This window comes from Rhinolophus sinicus, chromosome 3 (assembly GCF_057876585.1).
Source record: "Rhinolophus sinicus isolate RSI-liver-muscle chromosome 3, RSI-T2T, whole genome shotgun sequence".
NCBI lineage: Eukaryota > Metazoa > Chordata > Mammalia > Chiroptera > Rhinolophidae > Rhinolophus > Rhinolophus sinicus.
The window spans coordinates 171222171-171233500 of NC_142503.1; the positions used below are offsets into that span (position 1 = coordinate 171222171).

General features: G+C 43.1%; 1 long non-coding RNA gene across 1 annotated transcript; it reads left to right on the plus strand.

The window, feature by feature from the left end:
- Positions 1-1929: 1929 nt before the first annotated feature.
- Positions 1930-5123, plus strand: LOC109448232 (uncharacterized). The gene is made up of 3 exons (XR_002137482.3): positions 1930-2567; positions 2665-2761; positions 4521-5123. It is a non-coding gene; the product is annotated as an uncharacterized LOC109448232 (long non-coding RNA).
- Positions 5124-11330: the final 6207 nt, after the last annotated feature.

Genomic DNA, 11330 nt, shown 5'->3' on the forward strand with positions numbered 1-11330 from the left:
AGAATCAGATTTTTTCAGTCATCTTTTGGAAACCTGGATCTAGCTGCTCCAGAATTTGCTCCTGGATTTTTCAGTGGCAAGGACTAATAAAATCCTTTCTCTACTCCCACTTAAGACTGTTTGAGTTGGATTTCTCTCACAGAAAAGGTGGAAGAAGGTGGAACTTGAGTGAAACTACATGATGGGTAGAATATAATAATCTTTTTATTTTTGTGTAGTACTTTGCAGTTTTTGAAGTACATTCACACAGAATCACATTCGAAACTCACCATGACCTTATGAAGTAGGCTCAGTCTTTATTATTATTTTCATTTTATAGAAGAGGAAACTGATGTTCAGAGAAGTGAGGTGATGTGCGCAGAGGCACAGGTTGGGGAGCAACAGAGCCAGAGCACGAATCCAGGCATTTCCACGACATGAAGAAGCTTCTGGAGATAAATCAGATTTGGGTGGGCAGAGAGGAGGCAGGGTGGGGTGTTGGAGAACAATTCCTCAGTGACAGTGACTATTTCTGCTCTTTTTGCCTCTCTCATGGTTACTTAATATAACACTAAGTACAGATGCTCCTCAACTTACGATAGATGGGGTTACGCCCAGATAAATGCATCCTAAGTTGAAACTATTGTAAGTTGAAAATGCATCATAGCTTAGCCCAGCTTCCCTTAACCGTGCTCAGAAGACTTGCATTAGCTCACAGTTGGGCAAAATCATCTAACACAATGAATACACTGTAGGGTTATCAGTTGTTTACCCTCATGATTGTGTGGCTGACTGAGAGTTGAGGGGGCTGCCGCTGTCCAGCATCACAAGAGTCTCTTATCACATATCACTCACTAGCCCAGGGAAAAATCAAAATTCGAAGAACGGTTTCTACTAAATGTGTATCACTTTCGCACCATCATAAACCATTGTAAGTCAGGGACCATCTGTACATAATAACAAGAATAACTAATTTTACTGTTCGCCATGTGTCCAGCATTGGGCAAAGTAAGCACTTGACTTGAATTATCCATCTCCTTTTGCTTTTCCCAACTCTCATAGGAAGAAGGTATTATTACTATCACCACCATTTAACTCACTAAAATGAAGTAACACTCAAAAAAGTGATGCCACTTGCCCAAAATGACACAAGTAAGTGGCAGAGCAGGGACCGGAATCCAGACCTGACCCCAAAGAACTCCCAGCTCCTTGTTAATCACTAGGCGGACCTGGTCCCTAGCAAGCAATGCACTGACGCTATCAGCAACTGCTGGTTGGCCTGTTGGCCTTTCAGTTGGAAGTTGGAAGATGTGGTTCTAGATTTTTCTTTTTAAATGTACTTCTCCCCTGCTGACGATGGGGCTGTGTTCTGTAAAACTCCACGAAGGACACAGTCCTATCGGGTTCTCCATCCACTTCTCGAGCTGTCTCTGCCTGGCTGGCCTGGGCAGCAGCAAAGCCCACAGCTGTTTCTGTGTGACGCATGGAACTCCCTAGCTTCCAACTTCCTGGCTCCTGCTGGTGCTTAGAAGCCCACTGTGGCACTGTTGGGGGGACAAAGGAAAGACAGTCCTGGCAGGAGCCAGGCCCTGCCCGCAAACCCTCCGAAGACATTGCTCTGTGTCTCCTCCCACTCGGCCCCAGCTTGCTCCATCACCACCCCACAGGGAAATGAATACAGCTTATTATCTATTTATTTTATAAAGTGTTACTCTTGGTGTTCAAATTGCCTCAGGGCACAGAGCACACAATTTAAAACAATTAAAAGATATAAAACAGGATTGGTGATGACCAGCAGTTTTTAAAAATCAGCGATAAAACGCCAGTTTGAGGAGCCCTGGTTGCTGCAGCTCCCCTGTGGGGGCTTTGTCAGTGGGAGGGGCAGGGAGTGATTCTCCTACAGCCTCTGCCTGAGCTGTTTGCTCACAAAGCTGGGGTGCTCCAGTTACCTTCCTTCAGGCTTTCCCGTCTGAGTCTTTATGACTCAGCTCAGGCCAGCATCAACTCGTTTATTTTCTTCCTGTGCCTGGCTGTGGCAGGCTTCCGGATGCCTGCAGCGTCTGCCAAGGGACAGAGGCCTGTTCTAAGTGCCTGGCATGGGGGACCAGCTTAGCTGTTGGCATGTCACTGCGCGGGCCTAGCCCGGAACTGGTGACCAAATAATAATATTGATAATGACAATATTAATAACAAGAGCTGAGCTTGACTGAGGCTTCTGCTCTGTGAACGGAGGAATGTTGGCTCATTGTTAAGGTTTCCTTAGCTTGGAGAGATGTGTGGTTAGACCCAGAGGGAAGGAAACAAGGCAAAAGCAATGATGTTACCCAGGTGGTAAAAGAACTTGGGAAAAGGAAAGCACAACATTGAAGTTATCTTAGCTCGAATGGAGGTCGAGGTGCAGCTGGGGCAACGCTGCTAATTGCAGAAACGTTGCTAATTGCAGATAGGTTTGCCTAAAGAATGAGCAATGAACCCAGACTTGGAAGATGTGAGCTATGATCCCCAGCTTCTTCAGTACCTGCGTGTCCTTGGACACGTCACTTTACTTCTCTGGACTTTAGTTTCCATACAGTAAAATGAATGGACTGGTATGATATCCTCTTTTAATGCTACGTTACAGGTTACTGATTTTCAGAACTCAAACAATCATCGACAAGTATTTATTGACTACGTTCTATCTGCCAGGCACCTGGAGGGATCTCTCAGGAAAAGAAACATCTTCCAGTTTCTCAGGATCACGCAGGTTTCTCTCCAGTGGCCACAGCCCAGCTGCATCTTCAAGGTAGGAGAGGGGTGGGGGGATGGGGGTGGGGCAGGGAGAAGAAATATCCTTCGGTTCAATTACGGATTTATTGATCACCTACCTTCCCCACCCTCCAAGTTGGTTTCCATTCAGTAGCTAGCTGTTCCATTTGATCCCCATGCAACGATGTTCTGGAATTCCCTGAGCACCACTGTACCTGAAGAGCAGCCCCCATCTCTCTAGACACTGATGAGGTTTCCCTTCTAGTCTCACAATGGCCTACTGTCTTTCATCCTGCTGAGTGTCGCCGTGGCTGCTTTCATTTCTCACTATGCCCAGGTTTATTCAGCTGTGTTCTCCTCTGTTGCGCAGGCTACCTGTCACAGGAGGCTGTCACAGCCCAATTGGGATTCACTTTATCTTTCCCTCTGCCCTATTCACTAAGCAAACATGTGCATGTGGCATTTCAGCCATGGAAATTCTCTGACCCCCTTTGCTCTTTCCTAAAATGGAAATCTCAGTGTCTTTGCAGAAAAACTTTTACATTCTCTGTGACCTAAACTCAACAGCTATGTGTTGAATGCTTAGTTTTGTCCGGCCCTCAAGAGGCTGATGATATGGTTGGTGAAATGAAACAGACACATGTGAAACAATTTGAAAACAGCAAAGCACAGTAATATTGTCAGTATTATCATTAGGTGCCAAAATGTGCAGTACTAATACGCACTAACAGTAGTAGTAGATGCTGACATGCCCAGTGCTTACGCACATCTCATTTAAAACTCATAACAAGCTTATGAGTTGGGTACTGTTCTCGTTTTACACATCAGCAAACTGAGTCACAGAGAATTTAATTGGCCTACAGTCTCATGGATGGTAAGACAACCCAGCTGTTTTCAACTCCAAAATATGTGCATTTAAAACCTCAACTCCATGCTCAACCACTGCGTGTAAACTCCATGAAGGTGGAGTCTAGGTGTTTTGCTCATGGCTGTTTTCCAGGGCCATTTTCCCAGTGCTTACCATAGTAAATACTCATTTGAAAATAAATAAATAAATACACACACACACACACACACACACACACACACACACACACACATATTGCACATTGCACTTTTTATGAACAGAAAGACTTATAAGAAAAGCTAGACAAGATGGGCTGTTTTCTAGAGTCAGAGGTGGAAGGAAATGTTCAGGGGTTTGGATTATGAAAATCAAGTTCAGCCATCCCATTAGCCTGGGGATGGGCTTGATGATAAAAGAATGGAGGAATAGAAAATAAGAGAAAGTAAAAATAAAAAAGAAAAAAGTAAAAAACAAAACACACAATAAACACGCACACACACACACACACACACACACACACACACACCCCAACACACCAACAACACTGCCCCTCTTTTTGAGGCCTTAAATCCAGCTCTCATGCCTGCATTGTTCCCTCGTGCACACAACTCTGCTGTGCGATGACAGGGTCAGCCTGCTTTGTGCTGCATATGTCTGAGTCTCTCACAAAACTGTGGGTTTTTGGGGGGTGGGTGCTGTCTTTATCCTACTTTGTATCCCCCAAGGTGGGTGGGAACCTCAGAGCAAATGTTTGTTGAAATGAATTGAAATTAGAAAAGTGTCTCATCCCAGTCAGCCTTTTTTAAAATTTTTAATTATTTTCTGTTTCTTATGTGATGCTTTTTAGAAAGTAGCAATGCTATAGGAAGAAAGAACCAAAGAGAATCCCCTTGAGAGTTATAAGGGGAAATGCATGTGGTGCCATTTTTTTTTTTTTTTTTTTTTAAAGCCTTGGGTCTTATTTGTCCCAGATTGGACTCCCATTCTTAGAAGGAAAAAAAAAGAAAGAAAGAAATGAGTCTGCATCTTCCAGTCAGTCTGGAGGGTCTGCCTCAAAGCGGACTGAAGAGAGAAATGTTCAGTTTTATTGGTTTGTTCTGCTGGGTCCTTTTCTCCAGGACACTGTGTAGTGCACCGAATGAAGTGGAAAATGAAGAACAGGTGAGCAATCAGCTGTGAAAAGCTTTAATGGACCCGGCACCCTTTTGGGAATGAGGCAAGGTTCTTGCTGGCGCTCAGGACCAACTCTCTTCCAGTTCAGTGGGCTTTGTTTTTGTAATGGGAATTTAACTCCCTCAGGTGGCCCCTGAATGGAGGAATATTACAGCCTTCAGCCCCAGTGGGGCTGCAGCGTCTTTAAAGAGAACCGAGGCCACTGTCCGGAAAGAGGCCCCTGGCTCACTGGGGGCCTTTGCACATCTTGAACTTCCTGGGTGGCCAGGAGAGCAGATTATGTGATCCTGTGATTATCTGGGGCTTCCAAGTAATGGAGCTGGGGACGTCCCTGGAGTGGAGGGGACTGTGGGGTGGTGACAATGTGAACCACCACAGTATCTTTGTGGAAACAGTGGGGTGGGCAGGCCTCTTTTAAGCTTTTAAGCTCCCTGCAGTGTTCTATAAAGAATGAGGCCTTGGATTTGGGCTGGGAAGGTGGGAAAGGATGTCTTGTCTATCTAATAATAATGAGGAGGAGGAGCAGGAGTAATCAGGCATTCTGTTTACTATGTTCCATGGGCTAAGTACCTTATTTATTAATGCATTAGAGCGATGCTTTCACTCCCTCACACTAACAAAAATTTAGCTTCTTCCTCTCTCCTGCCTGTCAGGGTTTTCCTGGCTACTGAGCTTTTAAAGATACAGAGCCAGGGGAATGGTTATAGAGAGGAGGGAGCGGAGAGGCAGTGGGGAAAGGGAAAGAAAGATTCTTCTTGCTGGGCCAGCTCTGAAGCTCTCCTTTGTGGTAGAGATTGCTAGTACTGGGCAAAATGTAGATGAAAATTAAAAGACGAAGTGAGAGAAGCATACGTAGTGAGCTAAGTCAACCTACGTAACAAATATGGGATGGAGAGAAATAAAAAGCAGAAAAAAAAATTTGTGGGTTGGGAGTTAGGCAGCGTTGCCAGATAAAATACAGGATACCAGTTACATTTGAATTTCAGATAAACAACAAATATGTTCCAAATAGTGCATGGGAAATATTTATAAAAAAAATAAAAAAGATTTGTGTATCTGAAATTCAAATGTAACTGGGCATTCTTCCTGTGTTTGTTTTGTTTTGTTTTGCTAAATCTGGCGAGTCTAGTGTTGGGGAGAGTTTTGTAGGATTTCTAGAGTTGAGATTCTGGAGCAGTGGGTTGTGGGGTAGGGGAATTGGGCAGAAGAGGACAAGATATTTTAAGAAATGTTGTTGTGGTTTATAAATCAGATCTCCTTTTATGTTCTTCGAGGGATGCTAGTACGATTAGAAAACTTCATAAATTACATTTGGTTTTAGAACTGTCTTCTTCACCTGTCACTCCCTGTAGAGACTGGGTGATACGAGAATCTGGCTTATGTCTGGGGTACATAGATATTAGCTTATATAATCCTTACAATTATGCAAGGTGGACAGCATTACACTTGTTTTACAGATGAGAAAGTTAAGGCTCAGAGGGGCTTAAATAACTTGCTCAGGGTCATACAGTAAGGAGCAGAGCTGGTTCCCAAGCCTAAATTCATTTGACTTTCTGTGCTCTAAACCTGAAGCTTTAATAACCCACATCAAACTGAATCTCTATTTCCCAACGAAACGCTGCTCATATATAGTTTAAAAAAAAGTGTTTGAATATAACATGTTAAATATATGTAGAATAGACTCAGGGAGTTTTAGCATTCCCTTTTCAGTTGAACAAACAGTTCTTTGGAGAAGACACGGGTCACGCGGATAGTTACTGGTAGAGCCAAGACTAGAACCTGGACCCACAGAAGGCACACAGGGATCGAACGCTCCGGGGAACAGCTATAAAGAGGTAAACAAGTCAAGTTGACCACCCCTTCCATTGTTGGCCTCCTCCTGCCTCAAATTCACCCCACCTCTCCCCCTCCCATATCCCTCCCTCTCCAAGCATTGAGCCATGTCCCATTTCTACAAATTCCCACTCTGAGCCAGCTGTCATAATCCCTGCAAGGTGTTAGCTGATAAGAGTCTGTGGGAGGATCATGAAATGTTAGCCCAGTGGAGGATATTAAAGGCTGGAGAAGTCTGAAAGCAGGTATGTGCCGAGACAGATATTGCAGGAGGTGCCAGAGGACCTGGCCACCAGGCAGCCTTGCAAGGTAGTATTTACCTTGCAGTATTTACTCTGGTTCAACATCTGGTCTGTTCCTAGCTTTGCTAGTCTAGGCACTTTGTCTTCTCATGTCCCAAGTTTGACTGGATGCAGCAATGATGACTCATAGTAACAAAGCTCAAAGAGAGAAGCACAAACGAAAAAAAGCCAATTTATTAATGTACAATAAGACATACACCTGCCAAGCTGACTCTGGCCTGACCAGTGCCTTCTCTCTCATGGGATGAGAAGCTACATGGAGAATCAGGTATCGACTGGTTGTTCAGAACCCCTGAAAGCAGAGCAGGGGGAGTTAGATAGAGAAGACCAGAGTTTAATAGCATCCGAGTGCTAAGGTCTGGGGCTGTCACCTCCACAATGGCTAGGTGAATGTCCCCATCAAACTAGGCTTACTGTCTTCTGGGCAGTGCTACAATAGGGCAGGTATCAGACTAGGTCCAGGAAGGAAATGAACAGTACACTCAAAAGGGAGTAGTGATTGCAGAGTGTTTAAAGAAGGGATTCTTTTCAAAGGTATTTCAAAACCAATATGAGATAATGGATCACTCCCCACCACCACCACGGCCCCAGCTAGCCCCAATCTAGCAACCTTGGGAGTAATTACCACCTCCAGGACAAAAGGAGGAAGCAGTTGCCAGAACCTGGAGAGAGCCGCAGCTGTGGCTCTGCGGGAGGGCATTTCCACAGGATCTGTGGCCTTTGATAGAGGTTAGAGCCACTGTCAAATTTGTCTAGCTGAGAGGGGGCCCTGGGAAGAAATACTCTGGCCTCTTTCTCCAACTCACATCTGAACCTGCTTGCGCCTCCTGTTGGCTGAACACTCTGGAAGCCAGAGGACTTGATACCGTTGGCAAAGATCAGTCTCTCAGATCACAGAGCAAGGTAGAGAAGGTAGGAAAACAATGTGCATGGGCAAAAAGAGATCCCTGGCACAGAGGCCCACTAGCATCGTTTTTCCCATGCTTCTTTGCCAGGCCACCTTGCTTCTGCTTGAAACACTCTAGAATAATTCCTGCAATCTGGTTACACAGGGCTCTTCCTGCCATTTTCTCTCTTTTCGGTGACTCTGGACATCTTCGTTCCGATCAGTTAAGTGATGAATTCATTAATATAATCTTATAATTTTATTTCCCACTGTTTTCTCATGGTTTTTAGAGCCAGGATGAGGGCACCTCACAGGGGCTTCCATAAGCCAACCTAAGTCAGCCTCATTGAGTAGAGGAGTTAAAGGTCAAGGAAACTCAAGAGCAGGCCAGGGCTCTCAGACATACTCTTGGCATCGTCTTTACAGGAGTATTTGCATTTTAAAATGGGCTCTTTTACATACAATATACAAGATCCAAAGGAATGTCTCTCAAATGGCAAAATTTCAGTTTAGCAGTGGGGAGGTGTGGTGGGCTGAATAATACCCCCCCAAAGATGTGCATGTCCCAAAACCCAGAATCTATGAATATGTTGCCTTGTATGAAAAATGGGAGTTTGCAGATATACTTAAATTAGGGAACTTGAGATGTGGGGATTATCCTGGATTATCTGGATAGAATCAATGTAATCACCAGGGTCCTTATAAGAAGGAGGCAGGAGGGTCAGAAGCTGAAACAGGAGATGTGACGACAGAAGTAGAGGTTGGATTGATGACTTTTGAAGATGGAGGAGAAGGGGCCACGAGCAAAAATGTACAGGAGGCCTCTAGAAGCTAGAAAAGTTAAGGATTCTCACCTAGAGCCTCCAGAAGGAGCACAACCTTTGCTTTTTAGCCCCATAAGACCCATTTTGGACTTCTGACCTCCAGAGCTGTAAAAGAATACATTTGTGTTCTTTTAAGCCACTAAATTTGCAATAATTTGTAACAGAAGTCACAGAGAACTAACACAGAAGATATTTTGGGGGTAGAGACTCAACTTCAACATTCTTCAATCACAGACTACACTAAGAATTCTTAGGATAGCTTTTTGTCAACCAATTTTAGGTCTCTACCCAGACACCAGTGGACTGGAATCGTGGCCATAAAAACTATCAAGGTAATCTGTCCCATGACATGTGCAACTGATGCTAAAGTGGGTTTCTGCCCTGATAAGTGTGTTCCCAGACCTCATGCTTCACTGCTCACCAGGCCAGGTGTGGTTGGGGCCCTCCCACATCCAAGACTTCCTGAGTAGTGAGCACTGGTTCACAGAAAGGCCAGCAAGAGAGGCAGGCAGAGGTGGGGAGGAGGCCTCTTCAGGCAGGGAGCATTGGTGAAAACAATGAAGGAATAACACAGAGGACACCTTTCCTCTTGGCACTCCAGTGCAAAAAATAGCACCAAAGAAAAGGATTTGAAGCTGCTTTGAACTGGACTACTTGGGGGGAAAAAATCCATGACATGAATTTCATGTCACTTAGCAGATTTCCTTAGTTCTATTTCCACCCCTGCAGTGACCCCGACAGGCTCTCAGGAAGAGGTCCTTTTCTGTAAAGCTGTTTTCTTTCTTCTTCAATTAAGTTTCACAAACTAAATGGAAAAAAAGAGGACGTTGCTTAAACTGTGCCTTTAGAATGAAATGGAATATGAAAAGGCTCAAATCCATTTTAGAGACAGCCTCTTCTGTCAGAAATCAATATAGCCCTCAAATTCTACAATGTGCCAGTTCATAAAGTGAAAATGGCTCCAATTCTGCATTTAACATTTTCAAAGCTGATATTAAATTCCAAGATTTTATATCTGCTGTTGCCCATTTAGGACTAAGTTATAAACCTGAAGTCTCTCCCCAGTTTACGAGTCTGACAGGGTTCGATAAAAACTTTTACAATCAAGTTCGATAAAGAATCACAAATCTCCATCTTGTGATTTTTAGTTTGCAACAATCTTCGTAAATAACATTTCCTGCCTTGATGTTTGTCAATATTTTAAAAATGAAAAAAAATAGATATACTATGTAAACTCTTACCTTTGATTGAAATTACTGTTAGTAAAGGATTCAATGAATAAGACGCCTGCTTAGTGACGTTTATAAAGAATGACCATGAAAAGTCAGAAGAAGGAATCTTTAGTGTAGAGATCACATGGCAAATGGAAAAAAAAAAAAATCTACCTCCTGTTATTTAACACTGTATTTAAAAAGAAAAACAGGACTGTTTTAGGTAGAACTAACTGTTCCACTTGTGGTTTAGGATAAAATTTCTAAGACAGCAAATAGATTCAAAAAGTGCTGTAACTCAAATAATTTAGACGGAAGAGAAGGTAATGTACTCTAGAAAACTGTAAGATGACTCAAAAAGTGGCTCTGGGGAAGGCAGAGACACTGATGTGAAAGAGACATGGGAAGAGTTTGAATAAATTATGTCATGAAATGTGAAAGTGGAAAAAAGTCGTATTTCTACTGTAGTATGTAATTTTATACAGCAAGTGGTTTTAAAGATGTATGTGCCACTAAACTAATGTATAGTTTAAGTTAAAAATTATGTTTTAGAAGACCAGTGACATGGGGGAAAGCTCATGGCAGTGATAAATCAGTTTAAAAATTCTTGGTCTACAAAATCTATCCAACTGTAAACATAAATACAAATGAAAGAAAATTAAATGTATATTGATCTGGAAGGAAAGTCACCCAAAAGAATCAATGATTGTATTTGTATGTAAGATTACAGGTGACTTTTATTTTCTTCTTTATATATTTTTATAGTTTCCAAAGTTTACACAATGAATATTCATTACTTTTCTAACAAACAAGAACCTTATTTTAAAAATAATCCATTAAAACATCTGCATGGAGACCCTGCCCCCATTGTGCTCCCAAGGAGCCTCCTAATAAGTATACTAGTGTGGAGTAGAAATGAAATAACAGCTAACTTTTATTGAGTGTGACTCATATACCCAGCATTGTATTGAGCAGTTTGCATGGATTATTTTAGGTAATCATCACTCCAGTCCTATGAAGTTGGCATGAATACCCTGATTTTGTAGGTAAGGAAACTAAGGATCAGAGTGGTTTAGTTCTTTGCCTAAATCACACAGCTAGTGGGTGGGGGTGCTAGCATTTAAACCCAGGCAGACTGACTCCAGAGGTCACTCTCTCTGCCTGGGCTCTTTGCTGTGCTGCCTCCCAGGACTCCAATACCTGTCGGGCAGGATTTCAGAAGCTGTAACAGGCCGGCCCATCGAAAAATTCCTAGCCAAGTGTCCTGAGTAGTTCTTCTCAGCTTTGTACTTCAAGGAGCTGGAAATTTTCATTGAGTGAAGCAAATTTCTTACCTGGGACTGTCATGTTTGTATGAGTAAAGAGATGAGATGAGCTTCTTGGGTAACATATTTTTACCTACTCTTTCAGGCAGAAAGACTTCCAAAGGAATGGGACAATTGGGTGTGCTGATTTGAAACAGGGTCTGTGAGGATGTGTATGGGCCTACTTAGCTGGCAAGGAGGAGACTAAAATAAGGAGGACTGACCA